The 11,926-nt window shown below is 32.1% G+C and overlaps 1 protein-coding gene and 2 long non-coding RNA genes across 4 annotated transcripts in view; 2 read left to right on the top strand and 1 right to left on the bottom strand.

Annotated features, from left to right (window-relative positions):
- Positions 1-11,926, bottom strand: part of LOC127731862 (uncharacterized) — an 897,808-nt gene that overhangs the window by 476,702 nt on the left and 409,180 nt on the right. The window lies entirely within an intron of this gene.
- LOC127731897 (uncharacterized) lies at positions 5,749-7,912 on the top strand. Its single transcript, XR_007995899.1, has 4 exons — positions 5,749-5,792; positions 6,161-6,189; positions 6,951-7,006; positions 7,846-7,912. It is a non-coding gene; the product is annotated as an uncharacterized LOC127731897 (long non-coding RNA).
- LOC127731896 (uncharacterized) lies at positions 9,264-10,793 on the top strand. The gene is made up of 2 exons (XR_007995898.1): positions 9,264-9,378; positions 10,192-10,793. It is a non-coding gene; the product is annotated as an uncharacterized LOC127731896 (long non-coding RNA).

The following is an 11,926-nucleotide window of genomic DNA, read 5'->3' as shown; positions in this document are numbered from 1 at the left end:
TCAATCCGATTGTTGGTTAATTTTTGGGAAGGTACAGTATTTAAGTAAGTAAGAATTTCAATATAAGGAGTATCAATCAATGTATATTCACTGTAATAAGGCAAAGCAGGCATGTTGTTTTCTTGCAAAGTAAACAAGAATTCTGCTTACTGGTGTCACGGGAACAGGGAGGGGCTCTCAAACTATTTTTTTTTAAATACAGACGTGAAGCTTTGGTTTACCCTGGCTCCTTCAAATATTAAAAAACTTTATGAATTCCCACCCATATATCTATTTCACGGAATAAAATCATTACACTTTCAATTCTAGAATTATCTACTTTGGAGAGAATTTCGCATTTAAAAGCAAATCTTTAAAAGTGCATATATTTCTCAGTTGTCATATGTACAATCTGTGATATCTTAATTATACCCCACGCAACAAGTTGCGGAGGGTATAATGTTTTTGACCCGTCCGTCTGTCCGTCCGTCCGTCTGTCCGTCCGTCTGTCTGTCTGTCCGTCCGTCCGTCTGTCCGTCCGTCAGTCCGTCATTCCTATTTCTTGTCTTCGCAACTCCTCTCAAACCACACAACAGAATTTCACGAAACCTTTTTAGATAATAAGGACATACTATGTAGTTATGCATATTGACAGGAAATTACGATTCAATTTTTTTTCTAGGAGTTACGCCCCTTTGAACTTATTTGCCCAATATACTACTGCAACCTTTTGTCATCGCATCTCCTCTCAAACCACACAACAGAATTTCATGAAACCTTTTCAGATAATAAGGACATAATACGTAGATGTGCATATCGACAGGAAATTACGATTCAATTTTTTTTTCTAGGAGTTACGCCCCTTTTAACTTATTTGCACAATATACTACTGCAACCTTTTGTCATCGCAACTCCTCTCAAACCACACAACAGAATTTCATGAAACCTTTTCAGATAATAAAGACGTACTACGTAGATGTGCATATCGACAGGAAATTACGATTCAATTTTTTTCCAGGAGTTACGCCCCTTTTAACTTATTTGCCCAATATACTACTGCAACCTTTTGTCATCGCAACTCCTCTCAAACCACACAACAGAATTTCATGAAACCTTTTCAGATAATAAAGACATACTACGTAGATGTGCATATCGACAGGAAATTACGATTCAATTTTTTTCCAGGAGTTACGCCCCTTTTAACTTATTTGCCCAATATACTACTGCAACCTTTTGTCATCGCAACTCCTCTCAAACCACACAACAGAATTTCATGAAACCTTTTCAGATAATAAAGACATACTACGTAGATGTGCATATCGACAGGAAATTACGATTCAATTTTTTTCCAGGAGTTACGCCCCTTTTAACTTATTTGCCCAATATACTACTGCAACCTTTTGTCATCGCAACTCCTCTCAAACCACACAACAGAATTTCATGAAACCTTTTCAGATAATAAAGACATACTACGTAGATGTGCATATCGACAGGAAATTACGATTCAATTTTTTTCCAGGAGTTACGCCCCTTTTAACTTATTTGCCCAATATACTACTGCAACCTTTTGTCATCGCAACTCCTCTCAAACCACACAACAGAATTTCATGAAACCTTTTCAGATAATAAAGACATACTACGTAGATGTGCATATCGACAGGAAATTACGATTCAATTTTTTTCCAGGAGTTACGCCCCTTTTAACTTATTTGCCCAATATACTACTGCAACCTTTTGTCATCGCAACTCCTCTCAAACCACACAACAGAATTTCATGAAACTGTGTAGATAATAAGGACATACTATGTAAATGTGCATATTTACAGGAAATTATGATTCAATTTTTTTTTCTGATACAATTTTTTTTTCTTGCACTTATTTTATTTCTCCAATGACAATGTGGGGGCGTGGGGTATGTGAGCGCGCTCACTAAGGTTCTTTCATCACATTTAAATGTGCCAATAAAAGTTTCTGCAGATAATAAAAGTAAACCACATGAATCTGTCACACGTATTGATTAGAACGAAGAGCATGCTCAATTTGCAGACTTTTAAATGAGGAAATACTCACGATCAACTAACATATCAGTTACTATCCATAGATATAAAACCTCGGTGAAATAAAAAAAATGTCCGCCCATTGATATAATTGACATAAAAAGTGACCCAACCCAGTAGCACATTTGTTTATACATTCATATAAACAGTTGGCCGCTGCAAACAACAATAAATCATTAAGACAGAGATGCTCCCTCCCCTCCCACGGCCGACTTCTGGCTGATGCATAGTTTTCTTAAATACAACTTTTAATGTAAGGTTTGGAAAATATTTAAAACGTTGTCTTCAATGATCTAGTTTGATTCAGAGTTTATTTCTTCGTATACATTATGTAACGCGTTCAAAAGTGCTTACAAAATGCATTTGCGATTGAACGAAGTTTATTCCTTTAGGTCAATCATATTTTTGTACTTGTTATCCGGACTTTTATGTACTCAAATTGGAGAGAGCGAGCGAAAGTTGTATTTAATTTCACGGGATGTCCCTTAATAGCTTCTGTTTTAACTTTTGAATGTTTTTTAATATGCAAGAATTAATTGGAAAAAAAAACCAAGCAACTCTTAAGGCGACCTGACATATATATATGATACCCCAATTGCCTATATTACATTCTCCTTAATTAAGGAAATATATAGCTCGAATCAATGTATAGTTAGATTTTGTTTTGTTTCAGATTTGTCAGTGAGTTCTGAAATGAAAATCGACGTTAAACAGGTAAGTGAATTCAAACAGAACGGTTATCAACATATTTTAAAACAATTGGTGCAGTAATATGCGGTGCTTTGCTTTTGCGCCAATTGGCATTTCAGTTGCGCCAAAAAAATCTTTCATTTGAGCCACAAACCATATTTCATTTGAGCCAAAATAAAACATTTCATTTGCGCCAATAATACAGGTAAATAACATAATATTAGATATGTTGAACAAAGAATTTTAATAAAAACCACAGTGACAGCTATATACACTGAAGCAAAGTTATAAGTCTGCTCTGACACAAAACTTGTAATACGGATTTATTCATGGAGAGAAATTTCGCCTCTTAGGCGCATACTATTTTTCTGCAAAATATAGTCCATTTGGCTTTCTCCCATCGTGTAACTGCATCTCATTGTTATGCACGTTGTTGCTTGAATATTCTTTACTACGTCCACATAAATGAAAATGTTTTGACGTTTTGAATAAAACTGCTAGTTAAAATGTGCATGGAGCGATTCTGGTCCATTGTTGGTTCTATTGAAATCCTCAGTTGGTGCAGACACGTGACATGTGACATGTGAACACTATACAATTTTAAACCTAAGTCACACTTAGTTTTGTATTATATGAGTATAAATTCACTTTATTACCCAGGGGAAATGCTTTACAAAATTTCCTTTCAGGATACAATGAATATTTAAATTTTTCCGTTATATATGTTACCTGTAAAATGGCAAAAATGTAGTTTTAATTTTTGGCGCAAATGAAACATTGAATTTTGTAAAAAAAAATGGCGCAAATGCAATGCGCCCGTAATATGTTATTATTTTTAGTAAGTAGAAAATGTTTGTAGTGCAAGTAACCTTATGAAAAGCAAATTAAGCCTTAATAACTTTACCAAAGTTTAACGACATTCTTTTCACTAAGTTCTTTTTTTCTTTTTCTCAATTGAACTCCGCACCAGGTCTCATAACAATAGTGTATGTGTAAACTATTGTATGTCTTGTTTTGTCCTATTGTGTCTGCACGTACTCAATTTTATATGCATGTCTTTAATTTATTATAATTACATAACATGTATGTTTCATTAGAATCCGTAATTTTGATTGGCTGATAACAATCGCGAGGCACTCCAATATCATATTTTATTTCCGTATAAAATACAACAGCTATGACTGCACGTGCTATCCGTGACAATGTTAAACTAATCCATCGGAAAACAAACGAAAAGCTTGATATAACTCTTAATTTCATGGGTGTAGCATAAAAATGTAATTATAAGAATTAAATGCTTCTTTTTGTATTAGATACACATATGAGGGCGTTAGCAACTTTAAAAAAAAAAATTAATTTAAATATAGAACATGAATCAGATTTAATAGAATTTTTTTATTGGAGACTCAGCAACATGTCATAAGTGAACAAATCTTGTATTTAAAAAAATCACAAATAAAATGGGTTTATTTTTCACTTTTATTACTTTTTTAATTTTGTTTGTTTGTTTGTTTTTTTTTTAATTTCATATTTAGAACAACAAATTTTGCAAGTATTTTACCATACAGAAGTGTATTTTTGTCTATTATTTTCAAATTTCATATTTACTTCAACATAATTTTGCAAATATTTAACTGTTGTTTCTAATTTTAAAGGAGTAATTTTAACGCTTTAAAATACTGACTGTATTTTACCTGTAATTAATCATTAATTGTTATAACAACACCCATTGTATTTTGTATGTAGGCATAGGATGAATATATATTTTTCAAATGTTGGCATAGGTTGATGACACCAAGCGTTGATCGTGCGCACATTTTTAATATGAAGCGCTTCCTAAAAAATGTGCTTCGGTCAACGCTTTTACACCCCAATGAAATTATGAAAAGAAGCATTCAATTCTTAAATGTATGTCGTTTCAAAATCTCGCTCAGAGCTTATGTTGTATTGTTATTTAACTTGCCGACTTAAAATAAAACTTATTTGATTTCATAATATGTAAGTAAGATGCACATATATATTATTAGTTACACCTGGGACATAATATATTGGTTAGTATAATAGTCCAAGGCTGACCTAATACGATATATACTGGGTCAGTAAATTCAATATGGGGCGAGAGCGAGCGAATATATATCGTATTTAAAATTCACTAGCATACTTTGTAACGAATTTATCTTACCGACTATCTTAATGTGGTGAATTCAGAGGAAGTTGTAAAAGAATTATAGATATTTTTCATTTTTTGTTATAGTGATCATTATGAATCACTAAAGCAATATTTGGTGTAAGGTGGAATATAACAGAACCAAGTCTTCAATATTAAGAACCTACTTGCATTGACGTGTACAAAAAACAAATGCCAACAATAACAATGTGATATCAAAGAACTTCTACATGTATTTAAAATAAACCACGCCCACAGACCGTGCCTTAACTTGATTTAAAATAAAACACGACCACTCCATAATAGTAAATGAACACGGTTTCCACGTGTTCGCTTTTAACCAATGATATTCCTAGTAGTGTAGGTAAGATAAATATATTTGTGCATAAAATATGTTAATTGACCGACCGTGCGAGGCCCTCGTGGGTAGTCAAGGTCGTTAAACACCCCCTAGTAGTAGTTGTTGTGCACTGGTAGATATTAAGGGAGAAAGGAAGAGTAGGGTTTACTTTAAAATATATCTGGAAAATTATTTTGTAATATTGTAATAGTATTATGAATTTATGAACATCTCAAAATGTTTATAAATATGTATACACCCTTTATGAAATATTATATTTGTGCAATTTCCACCATACAATTCGGGTCCGGCTCAATTTAAGTTGGTCCAAAGGACATATATGAGACCAGAGACATATAATATTGTATTATATGTCTCTGATGAGACATACGGCGTTGTTGCTTATTTCGTTGCCTGAAAGATTACGCAGTTATATGAAAACATTCAAAAACAAGTATTAACACAATTTCCTAATTATCTTTTCTACAGCTAAATAAAGACAGTCCAGATAAGCTGGAAGTTGGAGACAGTGAAGATGAAGATGAAGATATAGATGAAGGTAATCTTTGTCTTGTGCTCCATTTTCTTGATTCACATAAAGATTTAAGTAAAGATCATTCCCTAAATAAATATATCTATAAGATTATAAAATGCAAGAGAACTCAGGATTATTTTCAATAAGAATAGAACGAAAATTTATTTTATGTGGATAAAACTCATTGCAATCATGTTCTATTACTATATGGTATGGAATTATTTCTAGATATTAAGTCCTAGATATATGTCAAGATTTCTCAATTGTTTTTGTAATTTTTTGTTAATTTCAATCCCTTCAATGGCATATTATGTACAAAGAAAACAAGTACACTTGTCATTATATTCATTCAAAGCAGGTCCAAAATTACAATTCTTTTTTTTTATCTTCAGATTTCTCAATGGAATTTGCAGATTTTGAAGTAAGTAAATGCAAACATTAGTATAAGTTATATTAAAGTTATCATACTATTGCTAAGGGTTGAGCTTTGAAAATGTGAACAACAGTTAAGCCGATCGATATAAAAATAGTCTCCTTACATTATTATACCCCTACTGTCTATTGTAACCGAGCTTTCTTAAACGGGTGATATAGTGTGATGGAGGGGTCTGTCCGAATGTCCGTCTGTTTTTTCTGTCCCACTTTTGTATGCGCAACTGCTCCTGGACCGATTGACAGATTTATGTAAGATTTACACCGAGTCTTACTCAAATTATGTACTTTTGCACTTCCTATATATTTAATTTATTCATCTGAATGAGTATTGGGGATTACTTTATGACGCATTGACATGGACTTTGTCATATCTGCACACTATAGTACATATTTGTATCGACTTCTCTTCCTTGAATCCCTAATCATGATTTAATAACACTTTCTCAAAATCTGAACCATATAAATGCCATTGTGCACATCCAATTTTGTATTTTGGTCCGAATTATTTTTGTGGTTTCCCTAAGCAAATTGGTACATCTTTAAGGACGGCTCTATTATCAAAATGCAGGGAAAAAATCCAGTACAATTCTATGCCAACCGCCGTTAGAACTTATTACAAGGTTTGAGAGTGACAGTTCCTGAGACCATGGCAAAGATCCCGGTAAATGATAGAAACCTTTTTAGGTCTACTTTAAAATCTTTAACATATTAAAGTTTCAATTTATACATGTTTTACTTTTTTTTCAGAAAATGCGGATGCTGACTTATGTCAATGAAATCATGCACTGTGAGAACAGTAATTGGTGAGTCAACATTTAATTAAATGCATGACATTTAAGTACTAACAGTACATTATGGTTGGTGATATCAGATATACAAGCTATGCTTTCCGGTTTATATCCACTGACAATGCACGTCTGATGTTTAATTTTAAAAAATTTGATATCCTTCTAATGTCACGGTGCATAAAGCCACTAAAGCTTGCAGACAGCATAGGTATCACTGACATATATTCCTGAGTGCGTTAGCCTCGTGATGGTATGTATAAGATGTAAGCTTCTCATATCTGAGGGGGGTTAGCCCCTCAGATATGAGACGACTACATCTGATTTACATAGAAGTAATAAATAACAATTTTACCTTTTCTATTGTTCTAAAAAGAGCAATTCGTTTTGATAAACCAGGAAAAGTGTCAATATCTCAAATTTTCCAGATGCAGTAACACTTTCAGAAGATGTTTTGTAGTTATGGATTTGGAATGAAATCTTAATTGCTTCTATTTTTCTGTCATCAAATTAATACCTTATCACTGCTTTTGTATGGCAATATGAATCGCTGTACTATCTTTTCTTTTTCTGGTTTAATTGTCAAAATCTGCACTTTTTGCTGATAAATGATAACACTTCTATGTAAAAATAATTTACACTATGACGTTATGGTATATACTTAATGATAGCTTTCAATAATTTAGATTTTAGAATTTACCTACAAAAACCAATTTTGTATAATACATTGTTTCAAGGAGAAACAATTTTATGATGAAAAAATATAAACCTCGATAATTTCAAAAGAAAAAATCAATCAATATAATATTAATATTGCAGTTGATATGATTCAATAATTTTCAGTAATTGCTTTGTAGTGATGAGGCTGATCATGAGCGCCACCATCAGTTTATTGGCAGCCCTGAAATGATAGTCAATAGAGAGAGGAGAAGATTAGCTTTTGGCTGCGGAGTAATTTCTCAAAAGGTATGCATCCTGGTTTAAACCAACCAGCGTTGGCTTTTCAACTTGTTAAAACCTATGAGTGTTGAAAAATGCTGCATGCAATGACCAAATGACCAATGATCAAAGAACAAAAAAAGACCATGATGAAAATAAGAAAGGTCTTAGCTGTAAATGTTTATAGGTATATACTTCTTGCACATAACAGGGAGATGAAAATCTGTATGATTTATTTGGCATCCATCAGATCTTAAGGTAAACCGGGTTTTCGCTGTAAAAAGTGTAATATGAAAAACACATTCAAAATTTATGGCGTTTATTTTCTTCATAATACTTCATTACTCGGGAAAGTTAAAGACCAACACTTGGAGCTGTACAAACTTGACCTAAATTCATCTAAGGGCAGCACTTCAAAATTAAGGTTTCAACTTAGTTTTAAACCAAATGACCAAATTGTTAAACTTCTAAATTATAAAAAAAAAATGAATATATAATAAAAAAATTGGCGTTAATAGTGAATGTTACTCACTTTTACTGATGATTCACCAGGTTCAGATAAAAAATTTCGGTACTGTACCTAGTCTTTTAAAGGGGCATTAGCTACGGTTTAGAAAAAAAATTAAAATACGATTCTTTTTGTTCCAAGTATTAATAAAAGCGGAATTTTGAAATAATATTTCATTATAAGCAGTCAGTTGGCCCGAATTTGTCAAAATAAGCTCAAAACATCGCTGATGTATTATTGATAATTCAATAATTCAACCTCATGTGAATCCGTATTCATGTGACCTTCAACTTTACCCCTTTGCTGGAGATGGGTTCCGCATGTACTAGGCGTGTTCAGCTATTAAAAAGAAAAGAATGTCAACATTGAACGTGAAACAAGGGTGAACCATTTCGTTGACTGATTCTAGCCACACAAAATTATGATTTACATATTTTTTAACCTCTAACATGAAATCAAACAGACCTAGAAAAAATCAAATTGCACGTGCTCGCTATCTATTTATATTTATGTTTATATCGGGTAATATAACCGTCGGCAGTCTTCGGAGGTCATCTCGATGGTTAATTAGATGGAGTCTAGACTAAAATCGTACGAAATCCTGATGAATATTATCGAGTCCACGCATTGTTAATTGTTAATTTTAGACTTTTTGTAATTTGGATATACGTTTTAGTATGTTATAAATCAAATATGAGAATTTGAGTCAAATCGGTGAACATGAATTTGACAGCTCCTTTAAAGCCTGGGTTATACATTGATCGTGTTCACCAGAACAATCTACAATATATATAAATATTTTTTTAAAGATTATTAGTGATCTGCTCAAATATCTGACAGACAATTTGGTGTACAATCATCACGAGCCCTTCAGATTCGACGGCAGAAGGATAAGGAAGCTGACACATATTGAACTTCAAAATATTTTCCTGGAATATAAGTTGTAAGTTTAACTAGTGCATGGCTGAAACGTCGAGTTATACCAGAAAATTATATTATCATGTCAATTAAAGGCCATGTTTTTATAGATAGTTAGGTTCTTACGAATATTTTTAATCATTATATAATAAAGAGGTACTCATATATAAATTGTCTCGTTCGTCTTGATCTTTAGCTAAAGTTATCGCTTTTCGTTGATCGTTAGACAATTTACATTGACAATTTGAACCAAACTAATGGCGGGAATAATGAATAAAAGGTCGTTCTGAAGTTTTCCTCTGTTAGTTATTATGACATAAAACACATAACCATCAGAGGCAATTTTTAATTCTAATGGGTTAATGTGGGAGGTAATACAGCAACATTCGCATTGGTGGCACATAGTTCCATTTGAAGCCATTTGAAATCACTCTATTTCTTGTATGAAATAATTTGGCCAATTTTTGGTCATTATTTTTCATCAAAATAGTACAATTTTTATGGAAAGGAACAATTAAACAACCACAGGGTATATATATACGAAAACGTTGGACAAAGCGCCGCGAATGCAGCCTTAGATGGGCGGATATACTGACGGCATGGTATATATATATATACCCAGTCTGCTAAGTAAAGTATGTTAAGTTTTGCAATACAAATGCTGTTTTCTGTTATTATTTATAAATGGTAAGTCGCAGAAGGTTATAGTTTTTTTTCACATTTGCAAAAATGTATAAAAACGTCAATGTCTTAAACTGACTTTACAAACAAAAAGATAGGAATTACAATGTATAACCATTACATACTAAAGTTTAAATTCTTGTTATTTCACTTTCAGTTTTGCTGACCACTATGTGACCTTTGTTTTACATAAGGAGGCAATCATATACTTCCACCAGAGGAAGACAGGGTGTCCATATGAGTTAGCAAACTAAAAATGTATGGATGCAGAAGTGGATATGTATATTGAATGGAAAAAGAAGCATAGAAAATAACTATGAGCATTCAAATTGAATATATTACATTTTATTTTTGTTTGTTTGTATATAGTAATTATGATGGTCTTATAACATCAATATTCAACGTTTTATGATGATATTTTTATTTTCTTATTGTTTTAAAAGCTGTAGCTTATTAGTAAAAAAAGAAATTGTAAAACAAGATAACAGCAATATTAATGAAAAGAAAAAACAAGACAACAAATGCAGAGAATTTATATGAAGTAGTGGATATAGAAAGGAAAATCAACAAGAACCTTTAATCGCAAGTTGATTATCGTTTCTGAATTGACTATAACACGGTTTTAAATTTGGAACATAAATCAATAGAAGTATCTAAAAAGAATTTCAATTTTATTTTTTTATTCCTGAATGTGTGGGAATTAATACGGTTCACATCTATATTTAGGCATATGAAAATTAAAGAAAGTTTAATATTGTAGTTTAATATTTTTTATTATTGCTACTATTGTAGGGTACATGTATCTACGGTCAAAGCTGCTAGATATATACTATTACTAGAGACTCTGTTATATTACCAAGAAAACGCAATTATTGGCTATAATAAAAACAAAAATATTATTTTAAAACAGAAGAATTAATTATGCTTTAGTTAATGGGTGTATATAAGAATATGTATTTTTTCGATATCTTACCAACGCGGTGACGATAGGCAACATAAGTGTGTGTTCAGATAGAACGATACATGTTGAATAAACGGGAGATCGAATCTTACACCGGAATATAAGTATTAGATTGTTGCTTACCCCCATACATATTATTTTAATCACAGGAAATTAGATACGTATTTTGTGTCACTTTTAGAGGTAAAAAAAATAAGGTCACGACAGTAGCTGTCATTTTAGACTTTATTGTAAAACAGCAACACCCCATAGTAACGTACTGTATTTGCTGAGGTAAAATGGTTTTGACCCGGTCGTCCGTCACTACGTTGATGTCGCCTTGATAGCACCTTTATTTTTTGTCGCATCCTCTTCAAATCTGGATGAAGGTTTCCAATCATCATAACCATAGATGAGTTAGACACTCAGAAACATTTGAAATGGGCACTATTTTGAGCGGAAAAGGCTTTCAAAGTCAACCAATACTATGTTTTATCTCCACACTACCTCCTCTATTTTTGTAGGATTCTCTTTAAATTTGATTGAAGGTTTCTGGATGAATTTGATAAGAAAAATCCGAAAAGAGAGACAATTTTTCCGATATATCATGCAATATATCATGTGTTTATGTGTGAACAGCGTTGAGAATTTTATCCGTTTTCTCTTTTTTTTTTCTTTTTCTTTTTTAGAAAATTTAACATGCAATAATATTTTATTTTGGTATTGCGATACGATTAATAGTACTACTTTATTTCATATGGTTAAATTGTGATTATTATCACAAGTTTGGTTTTCGAAAGGTCCATTTCCAACAGTTAACAGAGAATGTGTGTAAAATGAAATAATTAACACAAAGAACGACAACATTAAAGTAAAAAAAAACCAGCCATAATATATATACTGTATATAAATGAACAATGTTAATTGATTGAGTTAATGTATTGCCAAGTTA

The sequence above is a fragment of the Mytilus californianus genome, unplaced genomic scaffold (assembly GCF_021869535.1).
Source record: "Mytilus californianus isolate M0D057914Y unplaced genomic scaffold, xbMytCali1.0.p SCAF_21, whole genome shotgun sequence".
Classification (NCBI taxonomy): Eukaryota; Metazoa; Mollusca; class Bivalvia; order Mytilida; family Mytilidae; genus Mytilus; species Mytilus californianus.
Note: the sequence above shows the minus strand (reverse complement) of the source record. Positions and strands in the feature narration are given on the sequence as shown.